At 36.8% G+C, this 23,174-nt stretch overlaps 1 long non-coding RNA gene across 2 annotated transcripts in view; it reads right to left on the reverse strand.

Moving 5' to 3' along the window:
• The window catches only part of LOC111094013, a 79,322-nt gene that overhangs the window by 46,330 nt on the left and 9,818 nt on the right, over nt 1–23,174 (reverse strand). For both annotated transcript variants that reach the window (XR_005384334.1, XR_005384333.1), the window contains exons 3-5: nt 21,318–21,479; nt 7,293–7,345; nt 3,986–4,116 (exon numbers count right to left, since the gene is read on the reverse strand). This is a non-coding gene — a long non-coding RNA (uncharacterized LOC111094013). The remainder of the gene's footprint in view (nt 1–3,985; nt 4,117–7,292; nt 7,346–21,317; nt 21,480–23,174) is intronic.

The following is a 23,174-nucleotide window of genomic DNA, read 5'->3' on the forward strand; positions in this document are numbered from 1 at the left end:
TCCTTGATTCCACACAAGGACCAGAATAGCTCCTTACCCCTAACCATCCTCTTTCTTTCCCCACTCCAGAGCTGGACTTGTGTTCCTCAAATTCTGGATCCCAGTCTGGACCCAGCACACTGGGTCTATCATTGGGGGAAGTAGATGGGACTGGTCAAGCCTTACTTTTGTGGAAGGAAAGAATTGCAAATATGCAGTAGCATTACAAGGCCTGGAACTCCAGCTTTGGTTTTTGCATTAGGTTCATTTCTTCATTACTTTGGGAGGAATTAATACCAACAACATGGATATGACAGCCCAAAATGATGATGTCGGATGTTCCAAATTTAATCTTTTTCTTTACCTTGGATATCTGATGTTTTAAAATGACATAGAAAGTCTTTAGGTTTTATCTGGACATAGATCTTTAGATATTTATAAAATCCTAAGACTATAGGTTTGTATCATCCTAAAATTATGAAATCAATGATTTTTCTCTTTTTAAAAAAGTTTTATTTATTTATCCATGAGAGACACAGAGACAGAGGCAGAGACACAGGCAGAGGGAGAAGCAGGCTCCATGCAGGGAGCCCGACATGGGACTCGATCCTGGGTCTCCAGGATCACGCCCTGGGCTGAAGGTGGCACTAAACCGCTGAGCCACCCAGGCATCTCAAAATTCAATGATTTCTCTAATCCCACTGGGCTACAACTGGAGAAGCCTCTAGAGTTACAGCTTCAGCAGTTGCTAGTGCTGATCTGTGGCAATGGCATAGCAAGGCACTTGTTAGAGCCAAGATCAGCAAAGTACTGAGAAGGGAAGGTAGAGATTGGGCAGGAAACACGGTAAGAAGACAATGATTTAGGACTTCAAAATCTCGATAAGTGAATAAGAGAGCCCAGGACTGGATTAGGCCAGGCAGGAGGAATGAGAATAGGGGTAGCATGCCAATTTGGGATACACTGCTAAGAGCTATTGAGTCGGCATTTGAGGATTCAACAACAAGCGGATGGAAAAGCTGAAAAGATGGGTACCAAGGGACAGTTAGGGTGGGGAACTCCTAGTCACTGAGTTTTTACATTCTACCGAGTATCATCACACATTTTTGGCATATGCATTTCTTTCCCATGTGCCTTATGAGATTAAGTACTACCATTTCCATTTTACAAGTGCATAAATGGAAACAACTCATAATGGATAAATGACTTATCTTGGATCACATACCTAGTCAGATGACAGTCAGGATTAGCACTGACTTCAATTGGCAGCATCCTGTCAGGCTGCCTCCTGATTCCTTCTCCCTTAACAGAGGCCCCACCGAATCCATGACAAACTAGCTTCTATCCAATGAAAATTTCTTGAGCCCCTACTACATACCAGGCATGATGCGCAGTGCTACAGAGATTTGCTTCTTGAGGCTCTGTTGTCTATGGTCTAGTGGGAACTCATTATATAGCAGCACTAATGAGGAATGGGGATTTTTGTGAGCTCTATGTATATGGCAGCAGCTATAAAGACATTATCAGGCACACTGAATGCCCAGTGTGCTTCAGACACTGCGTTAATGCCAAAGGCACCGTAGAGAGCAACAGGCCTCTTATTTCGTGACTAGACCAGTCTCCTTGCTGTTCTTGCACGAGGGGAAAGCCTTTGCAAACTTCAGAATGGTCTTTCAATGGTCTCAAAATCTTATGGGAGGTATCCTGAGGACTTGTTCGTTCCCCTCTAAAAGTGAAAGTAGACCAGTTGGCCTGGATGGGATCAGCAGAAATAAGCCAAGAGATTTCCGTAAATACATGGCTGGGGGATTTGGGTAAGCTCCAAGCCCAAAAAGCCTCTGTCAGAGTCATCTGAAGACAGCAAGGAAAGAATACGATTATAACTATGAATGTTGAAGCCTAATCAATAAACCTCATCTAGACAAAGGTGTTAAAAGAGAAGATGATCTGACTAGAGCTTAACAACAGGATATTATAATAGAAATCAAGAATTTGTTCGTGTTAACCTACTACTGCCAATGAAAACAGAGTCAAACCACTTTGGAGAAATATAAGCCACTGGGAGACAAGAGTGACTTTTTTCCCTGGCCCATATGAGGTCTTTCTTAAAACGATCTCACTCTCTTTATTTCTAATTCTAATCTTCTGATTAATGTTTTGACTCTGGTATCAGACATCGGAGTCTGGATTCCAGACAAGTTATTAAATGGGAAGTCTTATTTACACATCTGTCATTTGTAAATTTGATTAACATAAGATGATCTCAGGGAAGTTACAAATGGTCAATGTCTGAAAGATCTTGCAAGATGGCAATATCTAGGCATGGTCATTTCCCAGGGTCTGGTCCATAGATTTGGAAGAACCAGAGAGGTAAAGAATCTAGCTTTTGAGGCTAAGGACCGCAACCTGGATGGGGGAGTGGGGATGATGCCCAGTATTACCATTCTAGCAACACTTTTGAGAACTTGTTCTGCCCCTTTCTGTATCTTTGTCGCTTTGCTAATTGCAAAAAGCCATAAGAGAAAATTCTTTTAAGGTGGGATTGCTAGTAAATAACAGGCCACAGCTGGCATTTACTTCCTCTTTGGCCACTTTGGTGTTCTAGAATATCATGAGGCTTTTTGCCCCAGAACCTGTATGTAGAATGCAACTCTTGGAGGTTATACTGCTTGATTTGTACATCTTCTTTTTCACAATAATCTTTCTTCCTAAAGAATAGGCTTTTCACATCCTTGAATTTGCAATCAGAAAATTGAATCTATCCCCATGGAGCCAAGGGCAGAGTTATCTGTGTCAATCTGCAAAACCTCTGAATGATGTTTTCTTGTAGCCTCTTGACCTTATTGGAAACCTGCTGTTTAGAGGCAGTTTATATTAGAAACAACTGCTTTGATATCTTGGGCAGGGAGTGAATCTCTCTTATTGGTTATGGTCTTCCCTTGGGTGTCCACAATGAATAATTTAAGTGGCATTTGGGGGAACATGCATTCTAAATAGAAGAGTGATCTGAAATGTCTTCCAGATTTCAATGTTGTTGCAGATGACTACAGCATAAAAGAAAGGCATATAGCAGGCTATGGATTCCATTTTGTAGGCATAACTGATGGAACTTATCCACAATATGCTTTTTAAAAATATTTTATTTTTAATTGTGGTGAAAAACATAAGACATACGGTTGGCCATCTTATTCATTTGTAATTATACAATTCAGGGTAAGTATATCCACATTTTTGTACAATGCATCTCTAGAGCTCTTTTATCTCTAGAGCTTGCAAATCTGAAATTGTATATCCATTGAACAAATCCCCACTTTCCCCTTCCCCCAGGCCCTGGCCACCTCCATCCTACTTTATGCTTCGGTGAATTTGACTACTTTAGATACCTTATATAAGCAGAATCATACAGCCTTTGTCTCTTCACAACTGGCTAACAATATGCTTTTGATAATAACACCCCTTCCCAACACCAGTTCCTCAGCTGTGCATTCCTTTAGTTGAGAAGCAGCAGAAGATGTTATTTTGTCATCATGGTAATAGTGAACATATACTTCAGTGCATTCAATGTGCTTACAACTTCACAACACCCTCACAACAGCCCTTAGAAGTAGATACTCTGACTACCTCCACGTTACAGATGAGGACGCAGGACTCTAGGGTTATAAGACTAGAAAGGTTGAGTCACCAGCCCAGGGTCATACAAGTAGCAGGTGTCATTGTCGGCATTCACAGCCAGCTGGTCAGACCCCTTATCCTGTGCACTCTTAACCACCACACCATACTACTTCTCAACAGTTCTGTAATTTGCCAGAGAGACAATCATCTTCTCTTCCAAATCTTTATTTTATCTGAGACCAGCTCAGTATTGCTCAGATGAGTACCCCTGTTATGCTAACATCCAATTTCAGAGTATCTCCAGAGCACTCATCATAAGACAACATTCACCTGAATTTTTTTCAAGGAAGCTTAATCCGGTTAGTATAGCAGATGCTCCAGATCCTGCATGTACCTGAGCTCATCTGTATCCGCAGTGGGTAGTTTCTGGGCTCCTGACAGCTTCTCTCAGTTGCTCTGAGTGAGACTCTCAGTGGCCAAAACCATGTGAGTTTGTCCAACCAGCATACAGGGCACCTGGGAACACTGGGGATGTAACAGCAGGGATGAGAGTAAGGGGATAATGGCCCTGGCTACCCTGGCCATTACTCCTTCCCTGCATTTCTTCCTCCTACTCTTCTACCTCATGAGGAATCTGCCCTCATTTGCACCTCCAGGGATAACTGAGTAATTGACCCCCAAGTTCTTTTCTGGGGTGTGCTAGGGAACCCAAACCAAGACGTTTAGTGGGTATTTAGTAAACACCACTGGCTACTGGACAGTTTGTCGTTTTTGCTGTTGCTGTTTTAAAGAGTCACATCCTCAGACCAGTTGTCCGTTGGAATATCAAGGGACGCGTGGTGTGGACCATGGGACATGGGCCAATATGACTGGGCTAGGAATTGCAGAATTCAAAAGGAACCGGCCAGCCTTGTACTACAGCCCCTGGTATGCAGAACAGACACTGGATCATTTTAAACAACAGCACAAATGAAATTGGAACTGAAGCGTATGTGTCATTGTTGGCTCTTTACAGAATAAATGAAATGCAAGCTGAGCAAATTTAAAAGGCAAATCATTTCCCCTCTCTCGGAGTAAGCCACCTGTGGGTCTCTGTTTATTGGTACTAAGAAACCATAAGTGTTTTACAATGGGTCTCCATGTATTCCCCATGTACACTACTACTGAGCTAGACCCAGCATTCAAGGGAAAATAAAACAGTAAGTACATGGTACAAATCGATTTTGTCAAAGAAACATTTCACTCCATCAAAAGGGAAATAACCACATTGAACTCATTAGGAAATGGTGAAAACATTGCTTTGTTGCAGTCCTGAGTGGCGGCTTCTAGTCTCAATGATTAACTGGAAGGCAATCACCCTTAAACAATCAAGCAAGCATCCCATTGAACATCACCTTTAGTAAGCCATCATAGGCTGTTCACCCTACAGAAACCTGGCATCTGAACCTCCACATAGCCTGAGAAAGAAGGTGCTTTCAGGGTTCAGGTGTGTAACCTGAAGTTTGGCTCAAGAAATTCACAAACGAATATCAGCTCCTCAAACCAAATGCAATAAAGTGATTCCAGAATGAAATTTAGTGCTTTCGTTTTCTCAAATAAGTTGGTTTCAAGGGGGGAAAGCAAACAATGGAACAAAACAAGTAAAATAGAGGATGATTCCAAGTGATTAACAGTTTAAAAAAAAAGAAGAAGAAGAGCCAAAACTAGATAGAAAATTACCGTGGCATCATTTGCATTGAGAGATTTCTCTGAATCACCTCCTGCCATGATGAGAGTCGAAAAAGAATTATAAAAAAACAAAAAGAAAAATAATTATAGAAGAATAGGATTAATCAAAAGGTAAAGTCAAATGAATGATTCTCTTAGTTTCCATGATAACAATCATATAAACGAGATAAAAAACAAAGCTTTGAGAAAGAAAAGAGTTAGGAGTTTCTTAAGTTAGATTGAAATGTTTCCATTGGAACCAAGTCAGAAGCACTCATTTTGTTTATCTACGGTCTTATCCATCTCTAGATGTGTCATTCTTACCTATTTTTAAAGTAGAAGATTATTGAGCATAAGGATTGCGATTTACTTATATGCAGCACAGTGAAATTTGGTGTATAAATCTAGAAACATTTTTTTTTGCAGTAATTCTAAGAGTTACTGATTAGTTTTACCCTCTAATATGCAATGCTAATTATTGTATTGCATGTGTTCAAAATGCGGATGCTCTGAAGACATCCCAACTTGAAGGGGCACCATCCATAGGCTTGGATGATATGGTGAGGTGTCTGTCACCTATCACTGAACAAGGCCTGCTGGTATAGCAGAGAAGGAGTCCAGTAAAACTTTACTCTGGACAGCCATCAGGGAACAAACCATCATATGTACAAGGCCAATTTTGTCAGCCTTTGAGTATTGACATTTTAAATCCTTGACCTTTGAAAAAAAATATAACATGACACGTTTGAGTGTTTAAGGCAATGAATGCAAGAAGCGATGGAAGTGAAAAATGGGAATTAAGCTCTTTCTCAGTGAACTTACACTCCAACAGAAAAGACATACTATCAAATTTTTATGAAAAGTAGTAGATAAATATATAATATATATATATATAAAGAGAGAAAGGAAGTTAAATTATCTGGAGGTCAAAGTACAAAAGAGAGAAGGATCTAGAATGACTCCTGGATTTCTGGCCCATGTTACTGTGTAGCCATATGCTGAGATGGGAATATGAATGCCCCACAGGAATAAGGAGTAAGCAAATGATGATGATCTCACTTATGAGTTGCTATCAATGATGATGAAGATAGTGTGGAATATGTGGCTTTAAAAGGTCCCTAAAATTGGCATGTTAGGAAAAAAAAAGTCATTGAGGGGCACCTGGGTGGCTCAGTGGTTGAGCGTCTATCTTCAGCTCTCATCATGATCCGGGGGTCCTGGGATCGAGTCCCACATCCCCATGTCCCTGCATCGTCAAGCTTCCCGCTCAGTGGAGCATCTGCTTCTCCCTCTCCCTCTGCCCTTCACCTCACTCACGCACTTGCTATCTCTCTCTCTCAAATAAATAAATAAAATCTTTAAAAAAAAAATCAGTGATGTTAGCATGCATTTTTGGCATTTGGCTTCTTGTTATAAAATGAAATCTTTCATACACACACACCCATTCCCATATGACTCCTATCCAAAGGACACTGTACATGTCCACTTAGCACTGGTAGCTGTTTGTCCCCTTAGCAGGTGTTCTAACTCCCCTGTCTCAATGGAACATTGTCATCTCGTCTGTGGTCAGAGGACCATCTCTTTACTGCCTCTCGGACCACCGTTAAGTTGTTGCCAGATAGGTATGTCTTTGGCTCTCTACTGTGTCATCTATTTTGTCTTGACCGGTTCCTTAGCAAATCTTTATTGTTTCTTGGCCTTTAACACTGAAACAAATACAACGTGGCCTTTTCTCAATGTCCCCATCAACCACTGGCTCCATGGAACTTGCGGCAGCCACGGTGCCCTCACCTCTGCTCTGGGAGTTGAGAACCATGAGCTGTGAGCCCTCAGCCCCTGCATTCTTGCCTCTGGGGAGTGGGCTGGGCAGTCCAGTCACTCCAAGTGACTCCAAGTCCAGTCACTCCACAAGACTGAAGCTGTTAACTGTCTTGACTTCTGAAAAACAGGCTAAAGGCAAGCCTGTTCAAATATAAAAGTTATTTTTTTTTTACCTTAGCTCCTGCCAAGAAGTTCTTGAAATGATGATTTTCATGCCATAACAAATCTGAAAAAAAATAGCAAATAGATCTTACGCTCGTTTCCTATTATGAAGGGATTTGGATGCTGTGTTCAGAAGGCTGTGTTCTGAAGGCAAAGAAAAACCCTAGAAGGTTTTGGATAGAAGATGACAGCCTGACTCTTTCTCTTGCTCCTTTCTCCCGAGGTAAAAGAAGCTAGAAGAGATTTCAGCCTGCGATGGAAACACTATGCTCCGGCCTCCATGGTTCCTCCGAAGTGGCTTCCTTGTGCCCCTGGTTTCTGCAGGAGTCAGGAGGATGACCACCCCAGAGGACAGTAAGACTGTTCCCATGTTGTTTTGTTGTTGTTTGTCATTTCATCTGTGCCAGATAATTCCCTGAGTGTACTGTGATCATCCACTGCAATGTGTTTCCCCCATTTTTCTACTGCCTGTGTGCCTCTCTCCCTCCTGGTGGACACGTGATATTTTATTCCTTTGCCATCCTGGCCCTTTGGAAAGCTTTCTGACCTTCCTCATTTCAGTGTCACATCATTGGTTAGATGTCTCCATTATCATCCCTGGCATACGACAGTGTGGTTATTGTATGTGACCATCACATGGACTTGTTCTGTTCATCCCAGCTCATCTTATTTTTTTTTCCAAAATCTGCCCCCCCTTTTTTGTATTGGGTTCTTTCTTGCACATATCACAGGACAACTCTTGGGTAGGCCTGTCCCTCTTTCTGTTGTCAGACACACTTGCCTTGGCCAAGTAATTAGTTTGGTTGCTGTACACCTGTTCCTCTGCTTCCCATTTCCTAGTCTCTGATGATCTTTCTCCTGCATGTCCCTAAATTACATTTTCTCTCATTCACTCCCTGTGACTTTGTCAATTTGCTCTGCTTTTTTGAAGTGTTATTTTCTGTATAATAATTGGCCTTCTTTATTTCAAATTGACTAATTGGGAAACTCCTTATTTTCTATGCAACATTTTGAATACTGAGGTCAAACATCATTAAAGCAGACTCTACCAATTACTTTATATATGCTGCTTAACAAATTGCTTAACAAATAATGCACTTGGGATGCCTGGGTAGCTCAGTGGTTGGCTTTTGCTTTTGGCTCAGGGAGTGATCCCGGAGTCCCAGGATTGAGTCCCACATCGGACTCCTCGCATGGAGCCTGCTTCTCCCCCGCCTCTCTCTCTGCCTCTGTGTCTTTCACAAATAATAAAATCCAAATTAATTAATTAATACTAATGGTTTTAATAAAACAACAGTTTGAAAAAAAAAAAAAGAAATAACGCACTTGCTGGGGTGCCTCGGTGGAGCAGTATGTTAAGCATCTGACTCTTCGTTTTGGCTCAAGTCATGGTCTCAGAGTCCTAGGATCAAGCCCCACATCAGGCTCAGTGCTGAGCTCAGAGTCTGCTTGAGATTCTCTCTCTCCCTCTGCTCTTCTCACTCATGCTCTCTCTCGCTCTCTCAAATTTTGAAAGAAGAAAGAGAGAGAGAAACAGAGAAGGAAAGAAAGAAAGAAAGAAAGAAAGAAAGAAAGAAAGAAAGAAAGAAAGAAAAGAAAAGAAAGAAAAGAAAGAAAAGAAAGAAGAGAAAGCACTTGCCAAAAAATAAAAGTAAATATGGAGGTGATAATATGTGAATTAACTCAATAAGGGACATCCTTTCACACTATATGTTTATCAAATCATTACTTGTACACTTTAAAAATCTTACAGTTTTGTCAATTTTACCTCAGTAAAGCTAATGGAAAAATAATGCAAATTAATCAAGTAATTTTAAATTTTTTTTTTAAGTAATTTTAAATTTTAAGAGGACTTAGTACTCCTTATGTTTTAATGAATAATTATAAGCAATTTTAATCCATTTTTTTCTAATTTTACATTCATGTTTTTAAATTATTTAGTTTAATGAAAGCTCTAAAATTGATTGAGTCTCACAAAACCTGGATCTGACCCCTGGATCCATGCTTAGAGAATTCCTGTTAAGTATAAACAATTTATTTTTCATATTCAAAATCTTTAATCTACATGGAACTTATTTTAGATTATGGGATGGGGTGGGAAATTTGTCTCCCCCACCCCAAAGTGGTTAACCAATTGTTTTAACACTATTTTTAAATAATATGTATTGTTTTCCTGTTGCTAATAAAGATCTTAGCATATACTAAACTTTTAAGTATGCTTGGAACCTTAGGATTTTCATCTTGTTTTATCATTCTATTTCAGTTCCACTTTTAGCTATTATATTTTGATAATATATTTTGAAAAACATGAGAGTAAAATCTCTTTTCATGCTTAGTTTTTGGAATGTCCATGGTTTTTGCAGTTTGTTTATTTTTGTTGTTGAACTTTGGTATCACTCAGTCATGTGTAATAAAGAGAAGCCCGCTAGAATTCTGATAAATTTGTATGTAATTCCACACAAAAAAAAAACAAAACAAAACGATAGCAACATCGAGTCTTCTGATCTAGCAACATCACTTTTTTGTAGTTGCCCTTGGAAAATGTTGTAAATGTTTTCCTATGGATCTCTGCAATTCTAATTAAGCATATGTCCAGCTAATTCACACTTGCTCTTGTTGTGAAGGCTTCTCTTCCTGGATATCATTGGCTATTATTGGAAAACTGTTTTATAGTCAATAGGTCTGTCTGTGTTGTGTGTTTTGCAAATGGCCATTTTACTAAACTTTCTTATTTATTGTAGTAAGTTCTCAACTGAAAACTGGTATCCACTTGATACTTTATTTCATCTGAGTAGTTTACAGCCTATTTAGCTTTTCTCCTTATATTGGCTTAGATTCCAACATCTCGAAATAGCAGATAACTGTTTGTATCAGTATTTATGACTTTATAGGAATGCCTCTGAAAGAGAGAGCAGGAGGGAGGGGGGAGGGAGGGAGGGAGACACAGAAAAACCCATTTAAGTACCTACATATTTATTTTCATTTGTATTTGTGTATGTGTGAAAAAAATATTTGTATATATGAAACATTCAAGGAATATTCTTTCTACTTCCTTTAAATATATTATCAAACATGGATGTTGAACTAACTGGGTATTTTTGAAGGGCATCTATTGACATGACTTACTTTTTTTATCATTTGTATCTATTACATTAATAGATTTCTTGCTACATGATCCTTGATTCCAAGAATAAACTCTACTATACTAGTAATTTGTTGTTCTTTTAATACATTTAGATGGATGATATTTTATTTAGGATTTTTTCTCCTCTATAATCATAAGTGAAATTTAGCTGTAGTTTTCTTTCATTGTGATAATTTTATCAGGTTTTGGTATAAGGTTAAAATAAACTGGGAAGATTTCCATCTTTCTTTATGCTCTGGGACATTTTAAATTGCAAAAGAACTCTATAATTTCAGAGTTTAAAATAACATCCATAAAATCATCTGGTTTTGGCAAATTTGGGGGGATAATTATCTTTTTCAATTTTATTCATGATGGATCCTCTACATATTGAGCCAATTTTGGTTATTTATATATTCCATGCTGACAATCTATTTCTTTATGATATTCTAACTCAGTCTCATCAAGTTTTATAGAGAAGAGGCTCCCAATGATTTATCCTTACAACCTTAATATCACCTCAATATACTTATTTAATAATTTCACATATTTACTGCTTACTATATTCATGGGTTACATTCAATTATAAAACAAAGTTGGTAATAGAAAAATTTTAAGGATGAGATAAAGATGAAATAAACTACTTAAAAGTAATTTTTGAACTTTGTAGACCAATAAAAAATGGTCTTAGTAAAAATAACCTTTTTGTGCCTCTAAAACAGTATATTTTTCCAGTGTTATTGAGACATAATTGACATATAATATTGTATTAAATCTGTGTATAATGTGTTGATTTGACACACACATAGCAAAATAATTAGCTAGCACCTTCATCACATCACATAATTATTATTTGTTTTTTTGTGATAAGAACATTTAATATCTATTCATTAGTAACTTTTAAGTATGTAATACCATATTAGTAGCTATGATTACCATGCTGTACACTGGATCCCCAGAAATCATTCATCTTATAACATCTCCCCATTTCTCCCACCTCCTGGCATGAAATTGTCTTAATATTTTAGTAAGAGTCAGAAAAAATATTTTAGTAAGAGTCTTGTGATTAAATAGGCCTTATTGTTATATTTTAATCTTCATGTGATACATTCTGATATAGAGATCAAAGACCTTTTTCTAAATTCAATTTGTTTTGATTTTTTTTAATATTTCATTTATTTATTTGAGAGAGAGGGATAGGGTGCAAAAGCATGAGTTGGGGGGGAGGGGGTAAAGAAAGAAGCAGGCTCTCCACTGAGCCTAAGAGCACTCTGGACTTGATCCCATGACTTGAGCCTACCGCAGCCGTTCAACTGAGTCACCTAGCCCCCCCCCCCCCATTTTGGTATTTTTTAAAAGCTATCTTAGTAATAACAATACCTCACAAATACATATAGTTTCAAATTGGAAAAAATAAATCACAACAAGCTTACTAAATCATTATATTCACTTTTTTTTTCCGTTTCATTCATCGATTATATAGATACTGCTGGAAATATTAAGAAGTGCTCAGCTTCCCTGAAGCCAATCAGTTTGATCTTTTTTATTTAATTTTATTTTTAGTTTGGCCTCTTAAAATAATCATAATTTTACATATAATTTTTATATTTTTAACAAATGAATTTTAAAAACCACTAAGACTGCATATTTTGAATATTTTAAAAGTAGATGAGGTTATTTTGCAGTCCAGGTTTTTAGATATGCAGATACAAGAATTTTTTAAGTGACATATACGGGTTTCAGTAACAAAATTGTATAATGATGGAAACGTTTCCAAATTGATCCCCAGAATATTGTCTCCACAGTAGAAGTTGTTGTTGTCGTTTTTATAAAACAGTTACTTTCTACTTCCATGTAAAAACATCACCTTTACTTTTGAGTGGTAGATTGGGCTAATATTGTTGTCTTCTGAGTTGATACAACTGACTACCATTTACCTTCATAGAAGTGATCAGCTAATTCCAAATACTTGTCTTTATCAAGGAAACATGTGTAACTCACCAGTAGCTTATACTGGTAATTCTCAAACTTAATTCCCCTCTCAGAGGAAATGAAATCTCAGGTACTTTATATTTAGCTCCTCGTTTTCAGCACAAGTTTATAAATTCACAAAGATAAGATTATGGAATTTGGTAACTATTAATATTTTAAGAATAAAATGTAAATCATATTATATCCAGTGGCATCCCAATGCCACAACAATTTGATACCACTATCCTATTTTTTAAATATATGAATCAGATTTTATTTAATTATGGGAAACTGTGCTTCATCTCTTTTATCCTTGGATTTATATTTCTATCCAGCTTCCACTACTCCCTCCCCCAGAGAATTTGTTTATTCTTGAAACTACGTTTATCACCATTATTTTCTACAATAAAAATATGCACATAAATTGAAAGTTTAATTTTATAATTACCTGTGAATGAACATAAGGCTCTAAGTGTTAATTGCCTCTTGGGTAGAGCTATCATTGCAATTGTTAGTAGTACATAATTGGTCAAAACAACTTAACTATATTACAAATTTCCATAAATAATCATTAAACAATTTTTTTTAACCATTGGGGGGAAAAGTGCTTAATGACATGAATAAGGTTGGGTTATTTTGCTGTATTAAAGATAAATATTGCTTATGGCTTGAATGAGACAGAGCTCACAATTCTATTTATATATTTCATGTTTCTAGATGTAAGCCCTGAGAAACCTTGCTCATATAAATAGATTGGAATAGAAGTTTTATTTTAGCAATGCTGTTCAATTTGTTTAACCTCTTCTGGATCATATGCCAAAAAGTCACCCACTGATGAAATTACTTTTAATAATCTATCTTTTGACAATTCTAATTCATTCTTCGATTTTGTTGAAAGCAAAGAATGGATGTGTTACCCGGTCATTAGAGTTCATTCACTTAGGCTTTATTGAGATCTACCAAATGATTATTATATGAGTCAGCCTTTGCTGTGTTACCAACAAAATCTCAGTGGCATATAACAAAAAGTGGTTATTTCTGTCTCTGGCAAGTATGTAGGTCAACTGGGGCAATTCAGATCTGTTTTGCATTGTTGCTTTTGGGGGTGTAGAATGAAGGTGCAGTGAGCATGTTCTCCTCACATTAGTGGGCATGATGTGTGCATCTTAAAGCCTGGGCTCAGAGTTGGAACACTGCCCCCCTGCCCACATTCCATTGGCCAAAGGAAGTCAGATGACCAAGCCCTGTTTCACTGAGGTGGGGTGAATAGTCTTCTCAGGGATGATATATGGGGTGGGGAAGTGAATGTTTGCTGACCAATGTAATCTACTATGCCTATTCTTTTTGTTGTTTGTTTTTCTTTCGGATTTAGTTTGTTCTTACTGACAATGTGTTCAAAACTATTTATTAATAAACAATGGTGGATTAGGAGAGGCATAAGGGAGACTTCTGAGACACTAGTCGTGCTCTATTTTTGGGTGGTAAAAAAAATACACAGGTGGGTTTAACTGGTGATAACTCCTGAAACTATGCACTCATGATCTGTGCACTTTTTCTGTACATATGTTATACTTCAAATAAGAACTTATTTTTGAATGAGGAGTTGAGAAAATTCTTTTTTTCATTTCAAAACCTTTCAATACAGTATTTTTGTAAAGATTATTTTTACCGTGTCACAACCTTTAAATGTGTATTTTATTAATATCTCTAGAACTAAAGATTTAGGGCATTCAACATGTGGGAAATGTCTGCTCTGAAACTTCCTTAGCAAAGCCTTTCTTTGTTTTCAAATCTATCAAGTGAATCAGATTTAGATTTACTTTGTGTCAGAGAAACACTGCATTTTTCAGTTCAAATAAATATGTTAATATTTATTTCAAGGAATGTTATCTTTAAAAAACACTGTAAATTATGGAATATCCTTTGTAATATAGTTTACTAAGAGTGATTAAGATTAAAATTGGGTAGATTCAATATGCTAAATCCTTCTACTTTATAAATTTAAAAAAATAAATCTATACACTTTAAAATGTCTTGATCTCTTATAGTGCAGTGTATAGCTAACATGATGTTACTATAAAGGGAGAAATATAGTAAAATCATAGTATCTATTAAATGTTATATACATGCATGTATTTAGATTTTGACATTTGGTCTTTAGAATTATTAACCAAAAATCATGTGTAAAGATCCTAAAATAGCTGCATTAATTTTGTTCACATTATAAGGGTACCTGGGTGGCTCAATTAAGTGTCTGCTTTTGGTTCAGGTCATGATCCCAGGGTTCTGGGATAGAGCAGAGTCAGGCTCTCTGTTCAGCACAGAGTCTGCTTCTCTCTCTCCATCTCCCTCTGAATGTGCCCCCTCTCTCTATCAAATAAATAAATAAAATCTAAAAAAAAAACTTTTTTGTTCACACTATAAAACATTTCTACATTTTATGAAAGAAGATTTTACAAAGTGCTAAAAATTATTTTAGAAGCTATCTTATTAATTTGAAATTTTAATGAAGTAGAAAAAAGTCTAGAAATGCAATATTTTTAAGATACGACTTGATATAACAAGCTATAACCAAGTATTGAGTAATATATACCAAATCCAAAATGAAAAAAATTTAGTATAATCCCCAAAATTTGGATCCCAATTACTTTTAAAGCAAATAGTACTAGCAATCTTCACTTGTTCCCTGAATATGCTTTTCTTTCTAGTGAGTGAGTCCTAGGGATGAGTGTTGAGAATAGCCAAAGAAAATGGCTCACATTTAAACAAATGAAAGAAAAAAGAAATAGTCTTTTCTGCTACAATATGTCTTGCCAATGTCCCCTTTGCTTTGCCTTCTCTAACCTTTTCCTCAGAGAGTAATGCACTTTTTGACAGTCCTTGTTAGAACAAGAGGGGAAACTGTAAAAGACAATATCCATCGCTCTCCACTCCCTGCAAGATCGGATCTCAAAACAATCTCCCATGAGCAAAGACCCTTGTTCCTAATACACTGGCTGTACCTTTAAAAAGAAATATGTATGAGAAAGAAAAAAACTAGAAACTCCATAGACTTATATTGATTCATAGACTAATTATAAAAGGAGACTTTGCAAAAAAACAGTATTTCCACAAGTTCCTTTGTTTAATATCCTAGAAATTCCTGTGGACAAGAGGCCATGCACTGCCAGGGGGATAAATCGGGGGAGTCTTAATGCTGTTCACTGAAGCTGTCCAGACTTTGTACTTTCCATGCTCATGGTAGACAAACTAGTTCTGGCCACTGCATTGTAAAGGAAAGTGATGTATGTCCTTTCTAAGCAGGAGCATTAAATTCCACTACAAGACCTTCCAGAGTTCTCTTTTCTTTCCGCCACGATGATTCGCAACCTTCCATCCATTGACCATGGAGTGAGGGTCAGAGTGAGGACAACGTGATATAAAGACCCAAACCTTCCCTGGTGGAAGGTACAGCATAAATGAGAAATAAACATCTGTGTTTTAAGCCACTGAGATTTTGAAGTTTCCCAGACCATCCTAACCAATTCAACTTTCTTTTGTAAAGTGGGACAAAGCTATTTTGAAAGGGGAGATAAGAAAAAAAGAAACCTACATTACACCAGGGAAGAGGATATAACAAAGTTGTTCTCTGTATATTGTGTCCTTTAAACTTCACATTGTATCCCCTTTAAAAAGTCTCTACTTAGCCCAGTATGAAGACTCTTGGTTTAAAAAAAGAAAAAAAAAGTCTTTTAAATATTTTGCCAAAAGGCAACTGGGAGGTATCTCTGAAGAACACAAAATATATTCATAATAATTCCAAAACTCATTTCAGACCATTTTAAAGATTCTACTTTTTAAGTAATTTCATCTAAATACCATTTAGCTAAGTATGTATTAACCAAATATGTGCCAATACACTGAGTGAAGAAAGGCCAAGGACGTGAATATCAACACTTCAGCATGGTGAAATCCCAAGGTGACGCAGGTCTGACACACAGACGAGGTGAGCCTGAGGGTCCACTGAAATTTAAGCTTCGGCATTAGGAGAGTTGATTCTCCAAATTTTAGGTAAAAGTAGATTCTCCATGATTTTATTTGAAGACCGCTATGGACCATTCCTTTGGATGCATCCATATCACTATAGAAGAGGACTCTTCTCAATTTAGAAGAGTCTTCTTCTAAATTTGAGTATCCTCTTCTAAATTCAACTTAAATCTCTTTTCAACTGTGATTATTCTTTATTGTTACTAATTATACATATTTGTATTTTTGTTCTTATTTTTCTTAATTGACCTTGCCAGGTATTTATCAATTTTGCTGGACTGTTTAAGAGACAATCTCTTGTATTGGTCAATATTTTATTCTTCTGATTTATGAGCCTTTTACATTTAATAATTTTTTCATTCCTTTTCTTAGGTTCCTTTTGTTGTAATATTAGCTTCTTGAGTTAAATATTTATTTTTTGTTTTATTCATTGTGGTTTAGTGATAAAAAAAGCACTTAAGATTTCAGTTATAAAATGAATAAATTCTGGGGATCTAAGGTACAATAAGATGACTATAATTAATAATTCTGTAGACCATACTTGGAGAGTAGATACTACTCTATACTAAGAGAGTAGGTGGTAAGGATTATCACACACACACACACACACAAACACACACATAATGGTAACACACACACATGAGGTGTTGGTTGTGTTAATTAGTTTGGGTCATCATTTCACAATGTATATGTATATCATGTCAATCACATTGTATACCTTAAATATATAGAATTCTTACTGGTCAATGATATCTCAATAAAGGTGGGGGGGCAGGAAGCATTAAAGATGATTTTTTTCTTTTTTTAATATTTTATTTGTTTTTTTAGAGAGAGATAGACTGTACATGAGCAGAGTGGGGGGCAGAGAGAGAACCTTAAGTAGGCTCCAGACTCAGGGTAGAGTCTGACTCAGGGCTCAATCTCATGACCCTGAGATCATGACCTGAGCCAAAATCAAGAGTCAGATGCCGAACCAACTGAGCCAGGCACCCCAAGAAGACTTTTTCTCCTCAGGGTATAGCTTTCCTTGTAGGTGATGATAAATGTTTTCATTATGGTCCATGTCTAAATTCTTAATATTACTAAACCTGTAATTGCATATTTGATTTCTTTCTTTTTTACTCAAATGTCATTTAGCAAGGTGACATTTAATATTTTAATATTTTCACTTAGTTGAGTTTAGAGGAAGAAAGGTTTTTGGGTTCTTGTTTTTGTTTTGTTTTCCAATTTTAAATCTTGAGTTACCCATACAGCACTGTCATCACAAAATCTACTTGGATCACTTCTGCTTTGGAGTGTTTATTAAGATTGTTCTCAGTTATTGATTTGGGAAAGAGGTTGTCATGGGTTCTGGATTTGGGATTTAATCTGTAGTTCTTTCTCACTAGAGCTAAGAGTGGCACAATCCTTAGCCAAAAAAAAGTTCCATGACCAATATTGAATTAGTGGCACTATAGTTTATTGAGATGGCTCTCAAAAAAACTTCCAACCCCAAAGAATAAAACTCACAAAAACACCATCAGCGATGGTACAGGTTCCTCTCCTTCTTGGAACAGGACAGGATAGACGTCTCCCTGCATGCCAAGCCATTTTGTTTTGCCTCAGAGCCAGTGGAGGGTGGGAGAATGGGATAAAGTATTGATGACCAGCACCACAGAAGTGATCATCCAAGCTAGTTGTCTGACCCTCCTGTGGATTGTGCCTCCCCAAGCTGTGACGAGGGTCACAGCGGCCTGGGAGGTGATACATGCCATCCTGCAGCTGACATAGGACATGAACATTCTCAAAGATAGCTCTGCTAAAGGAAGTCAAAATACAAGCTCTACAAAAACACCTGCTCAAAAATGTCTTGAATTATTTATTGAAGTAACTTTTCTGTATTTATTTGGTCTATTTTGTACCAGTAGGATGGAAGTAGTTGAGGTCCTTCCTTACTAACATCCAACCTTGGGAGAGTGTTGACAAAACACGCCCCGTGTTTCCTTCCTAGCAGATCACTGCAGGGACCTATTTATGATGACTGTCAGTGTCTGGCATTCTGCGGGTGCTAGAAGACTAGAGTTATCTCTCTTTCAGGAGACAGAATGAAATTGAATCATCATTTCTAATTATATTATCAAATCTTTCATCTTCATACTTACATTGTTGCCTGCTTGATGGTATTGCTTGCCTCAACTCAAAGACTGAGTTGAGAATTTTACTTTAATTACAACAGTGATAAAGCTCATTTTCAAAATTATGTAATAGGGGCACCTGGGTGGCTCAGTTGGTTAAGCATCTGCCTTTGGCTCAGATTGTGATCTCGGGGTCTGGGATCGGGTCCCGCTTCAGGCTCCCCACAGGGAGCCTGCTCTCCCTCTGCCTACGCCTCTGCCTCTCTCTGTGTGTCTCTCATGAATAAATAAATACAATCTTTAAAAAAATGTTAGAAGCTCTGGGGTATGCTCTTCTATATTTTTTTAACAAATACATACAAACAAATACTAAGGTGTGTTTTTTTTAATGGGATCATGCTACAGATACTAATTCAATAGTTTTCTTTGAAAGTGAATTTTTCTAGTATTCTTTATGTGTCTATTTTGTGCAGCCCTATTTACATATAAAAGTTTATGACTTGGCAAGCTTTATTGTATCACTATAAAATCATTTATTTGGGTCCCACCCTATGCTTATCATAAATTGATATTTTTAACACTTTTATTGAGACATCATTACATATCATAAAATTCATCTGTTTTAAGTGTATGATTTAATGATTTTTACAATTTTGTAGCCATCACCAACTGACTTTATTTTTTTATTTTTATTTTTTTATTTTTATTATTTAACATATTTATTAAACAGTGATTGTGTATTCTTTAAAAAACTTCTGTATATTTATATTTTGTCTCTACATTGTCTTTGATTTCTTCTTCTAGTATTTTCTTAATTTCTGCCTTTAAGAAATAGCTCTTAACTAATTTTCCCCTTCTTTCTCCAGGCTCTAATGTCTCTGTCTCTGGCTGCACTTTCTCCTAAATACATTTTTCAGAAGTTAATTGCCAGCTTTAAACAACTGACTTTAAAATATTTTCATCCTACTAAAAAAAAACGACATGTGAATAATTCCTTATTGCCCTCCCCAGCTTTAAGCAAAGCTACTATAGTCTCTGTCTCTAATTATTTGTCTGTTTTTTTAAGGTTTCTTATAAATAGAATCATACAATATGTTTGGCTTCTTAAAGGGAGCACAATGTTTTTTAAGGTTAAGCATATTGTAGCATTTACTGTATTTTGTGCCTTTTTTTAAATTGACAAATAGTACTCTCTAAATTGATCTTTGCCTAGGATACATTGACTCATTTCCTTATTTTCACCTTTAATGAATCTTATAAACAATAAGATTACATTTTATCTTTTTTCCAATTTGAGAATCTTCATCTTTTTTTAACAAAATAGTTTAATCCATTCATATTTTTATTTTGACATAGTCACTTGTTTCTGTCATCTTGTTTCAGCTTTCTGCTTTATATCTGACATTGTTTCTTTCCAGAATTTTCCTATTGAACAACTTTTCCTTTTTTGAGTGTGTTTTGTTTTTTTTTTTCCTGCTAAGCATTTGGAAAGTATGTAGCCTACTCCGGTTTTATGAAAAGTTTCCTTAAAGATGAATTTGTATTTTTCTATGTTTATGAGCAAGATTGGCCTGTGATTTTTTTGCTCATATTTTCTTTGGGATTTTGTTTGTTTGTTTGGTTCCTAATCAAGGTTGTCTTGGTCTCATAAAATGATGAATATTCCCTCTTGTTCTATTCAAAAGTTTGATAAAAACCAGTGTCTTTTGTTTTTTGGTTATTGAGAGTTTCCCTTATGGGAAGCATTTGATTATGGGTTCAATTTCCTTAGGAAAAGGACTACGGACAGAATTTACTTCTCCTTGTATGCAGCTCATATTTTCTGTAAGAATTTGTCCATTTCATCTACATTTTCAAAAGTGTTAGGATAATACTTAAAAAAAAAAAAGATTTATTTATTTATTTTTAGAGAAGGGGGAGTGGCAGAGGGAAAGAGAGAATCTCAAGTAGGCTCCCAGTGAACACAGGGCCCTACACAGGGCTCCATCCCACAACCCTGAGATGATTACCTCATGATCATGAACTGAAATTAAGAGTCAGACACTTAACTGCCTGAACCACCCAGATGCTAATGTTCTCATAATAATTATGATTTTTTTTCAAAATTGATTTTTTTTTGGCTTTTGACGTTGATTAATTCTGCCCTCTTTTATTCCTGATCAAAGAGCATTTAGTTTTGTTGATTTTCTTCATAGTGTGTTTGTTTTCTATTATTAATATCTGCTCTACTTTTTCTTTTGTTATATCACTCTATTTTTAGCCCAAGGATAAATTCAATATTTAAAAAAAATCTGAAAATAAGGGCCCAGTGACATTAGAGAATAAACAATGCATTTTTATAAAAGCAATTATACTGGAAACTTCAGGGAAAGGCTCTTGGGATGGAGTGAAAGAGTGGCATTGAGACAGTGAGGATAGGCAGGGACGAGGACACCTTCAAAGGAACTCTGTGGAGCCTGTGGAGCCATGGGATCAAGGGATGGGCTGCTTGCTGTGCTCTTCCCCTTTTCTCCTTCTCCCTGTGCCCCAAATTAGGCCAGTTTGCTATGAGCTCATCTCTTGCAGCATATCTCCATTTGGAGAGGCACAGAGGAAGAGGCCTCCTATTCAGCAATTTGGAAACTTGTTTGGATTTCTACAATGACCTTTAGGGTCTGGGCTATTAGGGAACAATTATAAAATCCTAAAGGTGATGAATGATGACTGGTCCAGTGTTAAAAAAGACACCCTGGGATCCAGGGGCTTTTATTTACCCCTGAGACAAGTCCCAATCCAAATATGTTTTTGGAATGAATATTTACCATTCTTTATCATTCATCCACAAGCCTTCTGGTACAGCTGAGGTGGAGTAGGGGACATGGATAAAGTTTGAGCTAGCCTATACATGTTTTATATACTTCCACTTCATTCTTTAAATGGCAGATCTTCCAACGCTAGAGTGGGTCAACTGAATGTCTTCTTCACTGGAGAAAGGAAAGGTTAGAGATCAGACATGTTTTTGTGTTTGCACAAGTACCAAAAGAATAATCTTCATGACTTCTATGATTTTATCACCACCCAACTACACCCCCTCATATTATTATTAGGATGTGATAAAGCCATCCTAGATCAACCAGCTCCCATCCAACCCAGGAGCTGACCATACACACACAAGTGAACCCAGCCAAGACCAGAAGAACTGCACAAATGAGCCCACAAAATTGACAACCTGTGGAATTATGGGCGAAATAAATCATTATTTTAAGCTAATACATTTTGTGGTGATTTGTTATACATCAAAAGCTAGCTGACATAAGTCCCTATTCAAAACTTTTAGATTCAAAAGAAAGGAAGAAAGACAAAGTTTAGATTTTCTTATGTTTTACTTTGGTGGCTAAAGAGACCTAGCGATCTGTGGGGTAAAGAAGATAGTCATACAGATGGGGAGTTTCACCAACTGGCTAAAGCTTCACAGTGTTAGCTGATCAATCAGCCTTGGGCAGGCCTTATTGTCAACTAGTAGTAGAGAAGTGGTAATTAAGAAGTCAATGGGCCAGTAGACCACTTTTATAGCATTGGGGTCACTGCTCTAAGATCAGAGAAAGCTCAAGGCCCTCTGGGTAAACATCCATAGCAGTAAATCATTAGAAGGTATGTATGGAAAAGACACTGGATCAAGGAACTAGTAGACCATTCCACAGAGGTTACATCTCTGCAGTGATCTGAAAGATCAAATGAGACCAGAGAATCTTAAGACAGTTAGCTTAAGCCAGAAGTGAGAGAAATGGCCAATGCTGAATCCTGTTTGGATACTAGGTGGCCTTGGGGCATCCCAAGAGAAGAATAACTTTCTATTGATAAAGATTTCACAAAGAGTTTTATATAGTTGCTATCACTACAAGCTTTCTAATAGCAAATAATACATCTATTTAATTTGACCTCCCACGTTAGCAAGATTAAGGGAATGCAAGAACCTGACAAAAGAACAAAATAATATGGGGAACTTTCAGTTGGTGATTCTTTGTACTGCAAACACTTTAACCCTGGGTTATCCCTACAATGCAATCCAGCAGAAAAGTCTGACAAAGGTATGTAGCAGCTCAAGCAATAAATTTTATTGAATGTCTGATATTGTGAATAGTTTTAAGAGATAAAAGATCATCATTACAATTCAGATATAGGGTGTTTCCTCAAATATTAGGTAGACAGTAGGAGTGAGACAAATATTTCAATGATGGTAATATACCCTCAGCAGTGATCTATACCATCTGAAAGTGTGAATTCCACAGGAATTCAGTGGAAGGTAGGATCACTCAATTTTTCATCCAAGGGGCATCATCTTATCTTCAAGGGAAAACAGAATTTGCATTAGAAATTATGCCAGTGAGAGAGGTGGGAAGAGCCAGCATCTATCTCAGGATTGAGCCTTCAGCCCAGATGTTGAAGACAGAAACTTAATCTTAATCTTATATTTAGGAGGCAATAAGAAGGTTGACAACACCAAGCTGGCAATGGATAACTAGCTGTGTGACCCAAGAAAGTCAGTAGGTCTTGGTTTCTCTTATTTCACCTGTGAAATCCATCTGTTAAAGTCAATGATCTCTAAGATTTCTGCCGGTCCTAACATTCTGCTGGGCTTGGAACAAAACACTGTGGTATTTTAAATCATTAAAAAGAGT

The sequence above is a fragment of the Canis lupus genome, chromosome 35 (genome assembly GCF_011100685.1).
Source record: "Canis lupus familiaris isolate Mischka breed German Shepherd chromosome 35, alternate assembly UU_Cfam_GSD_1.0, whole genome shotgun sequence".
Lineage (NCBI taxonomy): Eukaryota > Metazoa > Chordata > Mammalia > Carnivora > Canidae > Canis > Canis lupus.